This window comes from Paroedura picta, chromosome 11 (assembly GCF_049243985.1).
Source record: "Paroedura picta isolate Pp20150507F chromosome 11, Ppicta_v3.0, whole genome shotgun sequence".
NCBI classification, from domain to species: Eukaryota; Metazoa; Chordata; class Lepidosauria; order Squamata; family Gekkonidae; genus Paroedura; species Paroedura picta.
In genome coordinates, this window is record NC_135379.1 from 33730401 (window position 1) to 33740024 (window position 9624).

Genomic DNA, 9624 nt, shown 5'->3' on the forward strand with positions numbered 1-9624 from the left:
GCAGCCAAAACACATTCCAATTAGCATTTTCTGGCAGTGAGGTATGATGAATAGGGAATGAGGGGGGCCTGATGAAGGGAATGATGAAGCTGCCCTCTCCCAATCAGCTCTTTGTTTTTAAACCTTACTGTGAACACACAATCACTCATTGGGGTAAAGTTACCATGGCCAGCCTATCAGAAATCTACCCAAACATCAATAGAGACCATTACATGAAGAATCCTAAAAAGAGGAGGGAATATTTCATTGTTGTGACATTTCTCCACAGCAATGCAGAAGTGCACTTTAAAAAAAATATATATAATTTTGAGGCTCAGGAGGGGAAGGAAGTTTGAGTCCTTGGTACAACCAATGTGCAGGGATTGGTGGCTTGTGGTGATGGACAAGCCAAGGAGCAGGGGGAGATATTCATGTTGTTTTCCCTTACCACCTCATAGGGAAGTGAAAGTTCATGATGAGGCAGCAGGAAAACATGGGATGGGTCTCTTGTCAGGAATCTTGCAGATACACAACTTCCAACAGTGCATTTTCAAGCAGGAAATGATGTGAGTTTTATGCCTCCATGTGGAATCGGTCTAAGCAGAGCAAACTTCCAAATGGAAACCCAACAGAGCAGAACTCCATATGTATGTCATCTAATATGGTCCCTCTTCTTTGCGATGAGGAATCCATGCAAGTTCACTGTGGAAGGATCAGGATTCCAGCTGAAGTCTCTCAGCTCTTTTGCTCTCTCCTCCTTTCAGCATCAGTGATGCTTCTTATTTTGGCAAAGTAGTGTAAGTTGGTTTGATATGAAGAGTCCCCACTGTACCCATAAATGTTATGATAGCAAAAAAAAGTTTGAAGAACAGAGGCAAAGCTTAGTTTCAAACAATTCAAACATATATTTCTTCATTAGGCAGAAACAAGGGGGAGGAGGAGCCCTGAATCTGAAAGTCAGCCTGATAAGAAGATTAATTTCAATTATGATTTAGTTGGAAGTGACAACTGCATTGATAAATTGTTTTCTTCTTTTTCTTTCACATTTTCTTCCAGTTTAGAATTTTCCTAGGACTTAAGGAAGGCATCATTATGTTATTTAAAAAGTTATAGTCACCACAACTGGAAGATATTTAAAAGGTAAAGGTATCCCCTGTGCAAGCACCAGGTCATGTCTGACCCTTGGGGTGATGCTCTCTAGCGTTTTCATGGCAGACTCAATACGGGGTGGTTTGCCAGTGCCTTCCCCAGTCATTACCGTTTACCCCCCAGCAAGCTGGGTACTCATTTTACTGACCTCGGAAGGATAGAAGGCTGAGTCAACCTTGAGCCAGCTGCTGGGATTGAACTCCCAGCCTCATGGGCAGAGCTTTCAGACTGCATGTCTGCTGCCTTACCACTCTGCGCCACAAGAGGCTCTTTGGAAGATATTAGATGTCTTCAAAAACCAAGGTTATCTGGACCCAGTAAACATCATGTTAGAGTAAAATTAAAACTTGCTTTTTCTGCTATCAAATATGTTAATTTATTTATTCAATTTCCATACTACCCCTCCTTACAGGTGGGCTCAGGGTGGTTAACAATAATAACAACACACCCTTCACCCTCTTAAATACACTCTGCCAGGCTAACCAGACTGGGGATGTTCTAAATAGGGGGGAGGAACCACAAAGAAGGAGGGAGGTCTGTATAGTTTCCACACAGCCATGGCCTTAACCATGTTTCAAGTATTTTACATGCAGAAGGGCATGGTGAGAACGGCATTCCTTGCCAATGCCTGCCTTTGAAGTGCTTGTGGTAGAGGGCTTGTTGCATCCAATAAATATTATGTTTCTAGTGCCCACAGCTTAAATGGGCAATAATACGAAACTAGAAACTGACAGATAGCCTGGAGGAGCAGACGTTCCACTTTTAATGTTTTGTTGTTCGATTTGGTATCATCAGAAGGGCTTGGTTAGGGGAATTAATGCATGGAGGAGAGGGCACTCGGGACACGAGCAATTAAGAATGAGAGAGATTCATTATTAGATATTAGAAAAGTGATAATGAGGTGCAAGAGATAAGGCCCAAAAAAAAAAAAAGTAAGAAAGCAAACTGAAAATGGGGATGGACAAATGACACAGAAGGCATGTGGGGAAAGACTTGCTACATTAAAGGCAAGGAGATATTCACATTAGAAAGCTTTCCTGCAGAGCACTGTGGAATATTGATCATTCTGTAGGTAATATATGGTATGTCAACTATCCAACCGGAGAAAAAAACATATATCCATTTATTCATCAGTGTTGTGCAGGATTTCCACTTTAGTTGCCTATGTAGACTGTCCTAGCCTCAACAGCTTCAGCCAGAAAGTAAACCTTGAAAGCAGCAAACAAATGGCATTTAAAAACACACACACATACACACACAACAGAGCAGCATTTTTTCATCTTGGCAATTTAATCAGTCTCTCCCTTGGCCTTATTTTTCTTCCCCCACCCCCTCACGTTTTTGGATGCTTGACTTGGGTTGTCTAGCAACCACAAACGAGTTTTATCATCTCTGTCCCAGAAAAGGATGCTTACGGGTTGAAACATGAGGATCAGAATGAAGTGGGGATCCTTGGGTGAAAAGGCGGAATTGAAATGTTTTAAATTAATGTTTCAAAAGCATCGCTCCAGAAGAATAAGATAGAAATGACAGTGTTTACCCTGGTTTCTCTTTGGATTTAGTGTTTACTAAGCAAGACCGATGAGAAGGAGGGAAATGGGAAAAGAGGAGGCAAAAGAACATTGGCCTGTTCAGGTAGAATCAACAATTGCATTTCAGGCCCTTAAAATTCTATGAATCTGTTATCAGCACTGGCTTGGTGTAAGGTTAAAGCACATGTAAGCATGAAATTGGCTTTTATACTGTTATGTTTGTAAATATCAGCAATGAAGTAGAGTTCAGAGAACACCAGGCCATTTTTTTAAAAAATGGCTGGATGTGTTATAATAAAGAATAAAATACCACTTTAAAAAAGGACAGCTATAATTGGATTGAATTTCCCCATTAAATTCAGTCAGGAAAATACTGTGTGTGAACTCTTCAGTTCTCAAAACTCTTGCACCGTACCTATTGGTCACCACCAGCTTTATAATGTTTATTAAACACTGAGATGAGACAAAGGTATCTATCTGAAAGAAGAAATATACTATAGATAATATTTTATTTTTATTTGTATATTTATATACCACCCTTCCCAAAGTGGCTCACATGAAAAAAAAAACGATACAGATAACTTAGTTTGATAATAGTGTGGATTGGTTTTAATGATTTTAACTATGGGTTATACTGCAATTTTTATCTTGTAAACCTCCGTGAGCCTAAGGAAACGGCGGTGTAAAAGTTTAATAAGTAAATAAAGTGATAATGGCAAACAACATAGTCGAACAATAGGCTAGTATGGAGAACATTAAATTAACGCATACTGATAGCCCGGTGAGCTGGGTGGAACTGCACTGGGTGCCGTAGGATGGAGGCTCAGCGGGAGGGAGGAAGTGGTGGTTCAGGTCAACCTCAATCAAATGCCTGGTGGAGGAGATCCCTTTTGCAGGCCCTGCGTAACTATTTCGCTGTCTTCTGGGAGCTCATTCCACCAGGTGGGAGCCAGGATGGAGAAGGCTCTACCCCGGGTTGAGGTCAAACAAGCTTCCCTGGGGCTAGGGATCACCAGAAAGACAGACGTGCTAGAGCATAAGGTTCTTTTTTTTTGGGGGGGGGGGTGTAAGCAGAGAGGCGATCCCTCAGATACAGCGGGCCCAGACTGCATATGGCCTTAAGGGTGATAACCAGAACCTATAAGTCTGATCTGTAATGAAACATTCTTTAGGCTTCAAGAAACCTGAGAAATGGCGCAATTGTGCAGAATATGGTTGGCATTCATAGCTGTATGAACACCCACCTGGGACTCATCTCATTCCCACCCCCTCCTGGACTTTGTTCTTGTTGTTAGGTGCGAAGTCATGTCCAACCCATCGCGACCCCATGGACAATGATCCTCCAGGCCTTCCTGTCCTCTACCATTCCCCGGAGTCCATTTAAGTTTGCACCTACAGCTCCAGTGACTCCATCCAGCCACCTCATTCTCTGTCATCCCCTTCTTCTTTTGCCCTCGATCGCTCCCAGCATTAGGCTCTTCTCCAGGGAGTCCTTCCTTCTCATGAGGTGCCCAAAGTATTTGAGTTTCATCTTCAGGATATGGCCTTCTAAGGAGCAGTCACTCCTTTTGCACTCTCCTCCTTCACCCGCATCAACAGGCTCTTTAGTTCCTCTTCACTTTCTGCCATTAGAGTGGTATGATCTGCATATCTGAGGTTGTTGATATTTCTCCCTGCAATCTTGATCCCAATTTGTGACTCTTCTAATCCCGCCTTTCTCATGATGTGCTCCGCATAAAAGTTAAATAAGCAAGGCGACAGTATACAGCTTTGCCGAACTCGGTTCTCACTGTTGCTTCTTGACCTGCATACAGGTTTCTCAAGAGACAAATAAGATGCTCTGGTATTCCCATCTCTTTAAGAACTTGCCACAATTTGTTGTGCTCCACACAATCAAAGGCTTTAGCATAGTCAATGAAGCAGAAGTAGACGTTCTTCTGGAACTCCCTAGCTTTCTCCATGATCCAGCGTATGTTGGCAATTTGATTTCTAGTTCCTCTGCCTCTTTGAAATCCTGCCTGTACTTCTGGAAGTTCTTGGTCCACATATTGCTGGAGCCTAGCTTGTAGGATTTTGAGCATAACTTTGCTAGCACGAGAAATGAGTGCAATGGTGCTGTAGTTTGAACATTCTTTGGCATTGCCCTTCTTTGGGATTGGAATGTAAATTGATCTTTTCCAATCCTGTGGCCATTGTTGAGTTTTCCAAATTTGCTGGCATGTTGAGTGTAGCATTTTTACTGCATCGTCTTTTAAGATTTTTCATTGGCTAATTCAGGAGGGTGTATGTGGGTTGACATGACCATATATGGTCATATCACCTGAAATGTTTAATAAATTTTAAAAATATATTAAAATTAGTTAATTAACGGTTTCATGAAAACCTGGAGCCTGTCCTAGCCAATCACATATGAACCGCCTCAGTGGTCAAGGGCAGAAAGCAAAGATAAGTCACTTGAAGCAATAACAAATTGTTAAGTTACTCTCGACAATTAAAAAAAGAAAAGAACTAAGTGCCTGGTTTATTTTCCTTTTGAATATTGGGCAAGCAGCACAAAATACATTCATTTATTAAAATATTTTCAACCCAACTTTGCTCAAGGCAGCTTACAAATCATAATTAAAAGCATCACAATTTGAAACCAATAAAATGAAAACCCCATTGGCTTTCCCTCTCATGAAAAGAAGTGCTTCTAACAGTGCATAGAGAATAAAATCCTGTGGATGAATACTGCAGTGCTCTCTCCTGCCATTCCTTGCCCAGATTTTATGTCAAGGCTTGTAGAATGAAGACTTTCACAGACAGAGTAGTTCAGCAGTGGAATCAGCTACCTAAGAAGATCATGAGCTCCTCCTCACTGGCAGTCTTTAAGCAGCAACTGGACAAATAATAATCAGGAAAGCTTTAGGCTGATCCTGCACTGAGCAGGGGGTTGGACTTGATGGCCTGTATGGCCCCTTTAAACTCTATGATTCTATTTCATTCTTTACATTGTGACTTTCCCATTGGCCCATTGGTATCAAAGTGTTCATCACCAATATTTATCTCATCTAATAACCCTGGAAAACTAAGGAGAGATTCATAGCAAAGAAAGTTTCCTTTAAGCCTTTTTGGTCAGTCCATGGTATTGCCTTCTCCCCTTCCTCATCTTCAGCACTACCTTAACCAAGGTGAGGAAGCCCTGTTCCCGACCAGTGTGGCACCCAAGGCCAAGGTGGCTGCATTCAGATACGTTGACAATTGTGGGTTAAACAGAGATTCTTGTCATGGAGCCTGAGCACAGCTTATTTGCTCTGTGTTCACCTGTTCTCTAATTCCTCCCACCACCTTCTCTCTCACACACAGCTTGATTGAAACAATTCTAGATTGATCAAACTATAATTTCATGTGATGTCTGAACATCAGCGCCAGAGTGATTTGAAGATTGTGTACTCCACAGAAAGAGGCATTCTCAGCTAAGAAACACTGGTTTGCCCAGACAGCTGCATTGAAATAGCATGGCAAATTGGAGCTTGATCAACTGGAAAATTTTTAATCTGCTTATGTACTTAAGAAGAGGAGAGAGGTGGGAAGAATGGGGTCAAGCATGCAAACATGGCAAGCAAGCTGTGATTGCGCTTGACATTAACAAACCATTGTTAGCTCAGTTTGTCCTGGCAACTCAATGCAGCCGATATCTGGAGCAAACAGTTGACATGACTCATATAGCAAGAAAACCAATAAGGCATGACTCATATATAAAGAAAACCAATGATTGGTACAAACTCTTTGGAAAGGGACATTTAAGTACAATCATGTTTGGAGGCAAGAGCTGTATAACGCTCCTTAATTTCATCCCTTTTTGATAATTAAGACAGGCAACCAACTGCTGGAACAAAGGTCCTTGGGGACTGCAGGGCACCTTTCCTTGTACCTGCCAAAAGTTTTAGAAAGTGGGTGGAGCCAGATGGGGCTTTTGTTCCACAAGACTTCTGATTGACTATTAGAGATCGGATTGACCATGGAAGAAAGGACAGATGGATGGATGGACAGATGGATTCATCAGCATAATTCTTCTGGATGTGGTTCAGTCTCTTTTATCTCCAACATCAGATCCTGGGTACCACTCAGAGTCAAATACAGAATTGCTGCCCCACAGGCCCAACTATTCTAGGGCATAATCATTCATCATATTTAGAAATGTCCACTGTGATTTGATTGGAGCAGACATTTGCCCAATGAATGTGAGGATGATTGGTCACAACATGTCTTAACAGTACAAGAGTTATTGGTATAGAAGTGGGATCTCTTTACCATATCCCCAAGGGTCTTCTTCATCAACTTCTGTGCTCGGCTTCAAAGGAATGAAGCCACCCCTGAGACCAAGGAGCTCATTGTCACAACTCCGCAGGGATTACCCCAAGCCAGAGGGCAGAGTCGAACAAGTGTCATTTAATACAAAACACTGGAAATCTCACCACTCGCCTATCCCCAGTGCTTTGTCACTGGGGTTGTGAAGCTTTATTGCTGGGAAGCAGTCCTGATTTTAGAACAATTGACTTGTCTTTATTGCTCTGCCTTCCCCCAGAAGGCAATATTGTGACATATTGTTTTATACTTTTAAACACTGTCTCAGTCTTATTTCAGTGCGTACAGTGGAATGAACTAAGTTGTTCTATACATTTTCATGTTCTTGGCGTTTAGCCAAAACCGGTCTCTCCAATGCCTATACTAGATCACATCTTGGCTTAGGACATTTCAGAAAAAGCCAAATGGTGCATGTTGTTGAAAAGTTCAACACCATTATCTATCCCATGGCATTACACTATAGTTGCGAGCTTCTGGGTAAATTTCAGAAGGAGGGTTTCATTAGGGATGAGTGAATTCCCTTTGCTCCATCTACTGTTCCCCAATCTGATATTTTTATTTCACATTAAAGAATCATTTTATAGCGATAGTTAAAAGCATCAGATTAGATAATCTGCCAGTATAAAACTAGGAAACTGTAATGAAAACCAGGGTGAGTTTGTCTAATGATTCCTGAATTGCAGAAATGTGAAACCAGAGGCCTCCAAATATTAAGAAACACTTGGATTCACTTTTATGATGACTCATGAAACTCAGGGTCAGAGTCTTCTTCCACGCTTGTTCTCTTTCAAAACTCTGCCATCTTCCCCACTAATTCAAATACTTTAATGCTTCATGAGCTGACGTATCAATTCTACATGCAGGTTCTACTTAAAGAAACAATTCAGATGTTCCATTCATGATCCTCCTTCCCAAGTATTCATCATAGACCCTCATCCATAGACACCATTCTTACTTTTAAGACCTTAGATAAAAAAAGTTGCCCCTCTCCCACAACATTGAACAAGTTGGTTAGATCTTGAAAAGAGAACAGATAGATAGGAAAGAGTGTTGTAATTTCAGCAAAAAATGTTTCAAAGCAGTTATATCTGAAGAAAGATCTCAGACAGCTTGAGGCTCCTGGAAAACAATCATATTTCACATACTTATGTCCCAGTGGCAGAGCTCTTCAATGTCCCAAAGAACCAGGTCAATTGGAAATAGCAACCCACTTCTAAGCCCTGCTTCATTGCGCTGAATCAGGACTTTCTAATTATGGAGGGAAACCACGGAGAGTCAAGTCCCAGTCAATAACCCTTTTGGAAAAAGTCTGGATATGGCTCATTATTTACTTTTAGGAGTTTGTCTATAAAACCTGAACGCCAACTCGACATCTTTAGTATAGATATTTATGTTAGAAGTAAACAATGAATGCAGACAATCTGCCGTCCTCTCAGACAGGGATCATAAAATATTATTTAGTATTGCTTTGATATTTAAGAGAAACACTGAGCGCACAATTTATCCCCTTAAGATTTTGGGGGGCATTCAGCAGTTCCTTAGTTATAGATAAAGGCATTTACAGCTGTTTTGCTGAAGAACAAAAAATGACCTTCCTTATCCAACAAGGCTAATCGAAGGGAAGATGTCCCATAGGATGCACGCGCTACTAACACCTTCCACTTAGTGCTCTACCAAGAATGAACTTGACTATCAGCTACCGACTCAGCTTCTTTTCCCCCCAATTCTTTTACAAATTCAAGTGTGAGCCATACTAGTGACAATGTGTACAATACAGCCAAACAAAGCAGCCTATTGTGTCTTCTTTAGTGTGTGTGCGTGTGCCTGCGCGTGCGAGTTGGGGTTTTTTTTGCTTTACGGAGCACTTAGTTTAATTTAAAGCAATGATTGGATCCATTGCTGTGCTGCCAGTAAATAATTGTGAGGAGAGATGGTAAATTGGCACGTGACCAGCTGACAGTGGCAAACGTTCAGTTTCAACTAGACAAATTTTCCTCTGGAATGGTTTGGAAAGCTCTTGGGGTCATTGGTTTGCAGAGATTAGCAGCAGCCGCAAGTTGGCCTGAGATTACAAAAACCCGGTCGGGATTTCAAAAACAAACTGTGACTCACGGGCTATAGTTCACTCGCTGGGACGCAAGTTGCGCAGGTGCCTCATGACTCACCCGTTCGGCTCTGTCAGTCGCTTCCGTGCCTCAGCCAGATCCAACCAGCCGGGAGTCTGAAGATGACTCAGAAGCTGGTGATGAATCCCTCAAAAGTTTGACAGCTGCAGACCCTCCCCAGGATTTACAGCCAGTATCGTCCAAAAGCATGGACACTCTCTACAATTTACTGAGCTGTTGCTAAGCACCAGCTCTCCCCTAGAATTGCAACCTAACTCTGGGGAGGAAGAGGACATTGCCCTACCTATTTGGTTAGAGTGTCAGAGGGAGAAGAGAGCAAAACAGAAGCAGAGGAAAACCCAGCCATAAGTGATCACAGCTGGAGAAGCTGTCAGCTCCTTCAAGAACAAGCAACACCTGGTTGGGGGGGGGGGGACTGCTGCAGCTCCAGAAATACCAGGCAGTTGCTACCAGTCCCCAACTAGCAACAATATTTGTACCAGTTCCCTGCA

The 9624-nt window shown here is 42.0% G+C and overlaps 1 long non-coding RNA gene across 1 annotated transcript in view; it reads right to left on the minus strand.

Moving 5' to 3' along the window:
• Positions 1-9292, minus strand: part of LOC143821018 (uncharacterized) — a 29141-nt gene extending 19849 nt beyond the window's left edge. The window contains exon 1 of the long non-coding RNA XR_013225636.1: positions 9173-9292. This is a non-coding gene — a long non-coding RNA (uncharacterized LOC143821018). The remainder of the gene's footprint in view (positions 1-9172) is intronic.
• Positions 9293-9624: the final 332 nt, after the last annotated feature.